Raw genomic sequence first — 3,094 nt, 5'->3', positions numbered from 1 at the left:
AGTTTGGAGGAGCCAGTGCCAGGGCTTCAGGCTGTGATGGCCCCTTCCCACCAGCCGGGATGTTCCGATGTGGTGGGGGCTCGGAGGTGGCCAATGCTGGTCCCCAGGGAAGGACAGGAGCACGCATGTCTCAGAGCCCCCACCAGCCCCGGCTCCTGCAGGGTCACCTCCTCCAGAGGGGGTGGTTTGTACCCAATGGCTTCCAAGGGGGAAAACTTCCCACTGGTATAGGCGCTATTACACTAATAAAACTCTTCAAGCAGCGGTGAGGAAAGTCAGACTAATAAATATTTCTGGGTAACAGGGCCTGCGCGAGGAACTCCAGTTCATGGGGGCTTATAAACCACGTGGGAGTTATCCTCGAGGCAATGAGCCCCCTCGCAGTTATTTACCATGCTGTGAGCCCCACGTCCTTTGAAACTGGGCATAGATGAGTGCGTTCCTGGCTATTATGCGCGTGTCTGTGCGGCAGCAGGACTTCTCGTGCCCTCAGCAGCCCCGCTCACCCAGGGTACGGTGACAGATTCCGTGGGAAGGGTCACCCTCAGCCCTGGCTGCCGCACCGCGGCGGTTCTCGGTCCGGTTTGTCGCCGCCGGTTCCCTCCGCAGCTCCTGCGGTGCGGGGCAGGGTTGTTTATTCCCTGCTCCTCGTCCTGGAATTGTTGTGAGGGTGCCAAGGCTCGGAGATCCATGACTCTGAGCAAGGAGGGTTTAAAGGTCATAGTCAAGACCATTAATAACAAGGTGCAAACGGCTGGTTTATATGTAATGTGAAGCTTTTTACTTATTTCATTTTTGCACTTTGGGGGCTCTGTTTGCTTATGGAGCACTTGGTGTCTGGTACCTATTTAGGCTGAGAGCAGGCAATTGGGTTCCTTCAGGCCTTCGGAGGAATGCAGAAAATTGTTCTCTGGTGTTGTAATTCTGCTGGGATAACTGGAGCTTATTTGTCTCACTACTTATTAAATGCATACTTGTCTTGAGGTCCTCTTTTTTTCTGAGAAACATTGGGTGAATCCCAAGGACCACAAGTGAGAGGAAGATTCCAGGGGGAGGGGGAGAGAAGTGCCTGCACCTCTACGAGCTGCATCATCCGCCGCCGGTGCCAGCAGGATGAAGAGGTTAAATATGAGAGCAAACTCCCTTAGAGAAAAGGAGCCGTGTGTACGGGGCTCGTACAGACATAAATTAATGTTGCCCTTCCCCTGCCCGAGAGGACCGGCTGCGGGGAGCTGCACCTCCCTGCTCCTGACGGATGGGGTGTGTGGCCGGAGCCACGGGGGGCTGCGCCGGGGCACGGGGTGGGCCCAGCTGTGGAGCAGGGACCAGATGTGCCCCGGTGCCGAGTCCTTAGCAAGGACAGCCTTGGTGGCAAGGGCGGGGAGAGCAGGGGGGCTCGTGCTCTGCCAGCCTCCGGGCAGTACGCGGCTTGCGCTGTTTTGCTGAGAAGGACAGACTCGCTCCTCCGTTCTCTCTCCTGCCGTTAAGGCTGTACGGCCGCCTGGGTGACGTATGAGCTATTCCGATCTTCTGCTCGTGGGTCATAAACCTAAACATGAGGTTACGCTGATGGTAGCAATCATAGCGGGCTTCTCTACTGTCTTCTGTGGTCTGAATTCCCCCAACTTGTGACAAATGTGGATAGAGAGGAACAGCAGCTTCGGTCCCCAGCCCCGTGGTCCCCTGGCTCCCTCCCTCCCTGCGCCCCCCAGGCGGGGTGTGCTCTGCCTGCCCCGGCCCCTAGCACTGCAGGGGAAGAGGGCAACCAGGGATGCCGATCATGTGCTTGGAATTTTCCTCATTTCCAGCTTCGACTGCTGTATTGTGCTTTCCAGTAGACTCTGGTGAGTCTGGTCATCGGGGAAAGCCGGATAACACACCCGCACTCGTTGCATCAGCGGGGCTGCATCCACCCAGAGGAGTACGTGTCTCCACTGGCCATCTTCTTTGGTTATTTCTGGCCAGTGACATTTTCCTTTGACTCTGGATGCACGGAATTGTGCAATCACAGCGTGGCCTCATCAGCTCGGACCCTTCTCTTAAGAACCTCTTGATTTCTGTTCTAATTTGGCCGTAGGCTGTCACCAGTGACAGCGCTGTGACCCAGTGGGTGACTGGTGCGTTCTCCCGTGTTGACTCACAGCTGAGGCTCCAGTGTAGTAACAGCCCCCCCAGCCCACCCCGGGAAAGCTCTGGTCTTGACCGGTTATGCAAATTTAGTGAAAATGCCCCAATAGGTCTGTCCCCGAGAGCTGGACCTGTGACAGCAGATGCCCCCCCTGGGCTGGAGCAAAGCCTTTGGAAGGGCCCAGGGCAGCGAGAGGGGCTGCGGCGGAGCAGTGTGTGCCCCTGGCGTTGCTGGGACTCCGAACTCCATCCGTCTCATCCCTGCATCCCTCCTGAAAAACCGTGGTGTCACCTGGGCCAAGCCCGCACTCACTCGCACGTGGTTTAGTAGAGAAATGCCCTGGATTTACATGGATGCTGTGTTTCCAGTGCCTTCTCCCTTCTCCTGTGTGCCCTGTCCAGCTGCTTCAGAGAAGGTAATTTATTCAGGAACTCATTAAGCAATTAATTCTGCTCCTTGTCCTTGAGTTCAGACGTGCTTTTGACTACAGGATAATTAGAAGATGATCTTGCAGAAAAGGCTCCCTGCACGTTTCGGGCAGATTACTTAAGAGGGGCTTGTGAGAGGAGCTGAGTGTTTCCTGACGAGGCCGCAGCCTTCAGAAACGTGTCTGGATGGAAAACATCTGCTGAGGATGAGTGTGCTGGGGCAGCTCCGGAGGGCTCGGCCCCGGGACACGTAGCCCAGTGGGAACGGGACGTCGTCTTGCACAAGCCCTGGCAGTGAGCTGCAGCTAACCAGCCCATTTCGGATTCCCAGACATTCTGCTTTAGCTAATTGCTTGTTAATAAACGAGAAGCAAGCGTAGTTTTGCACGGCCCTTTGCAGAAGAAAGGCTTGCCTCTCCTGTCGGGTGGACTCGAGCTTGTCAGGCTCCTCTGGGGGCTTCTGTGCTGCTGGTCCCTGCGCCGAGCGGTTTTTGCTCTGATTTACTGCAGGGTGGGGACAGGGACAGGCAGCCGCGCT

This window comes from Larus michahellis, chromosome 21 (assembly GCF_964199755.1).
Source record: "Larus michahellis chromosome 21, bLarMic1.1, whole genome shotgun sequence".
Classification (NCBI taxonomy): Eukaryota; Metazoa; Chordata; class Aves; order Charadriiformes; family Laridae; genus Larus; species Larus michahellis.
The sequence above is the reverse complement of the archived record's forward strand: the minus strand, read 5'-3'. Positions refer to the sequence as shown.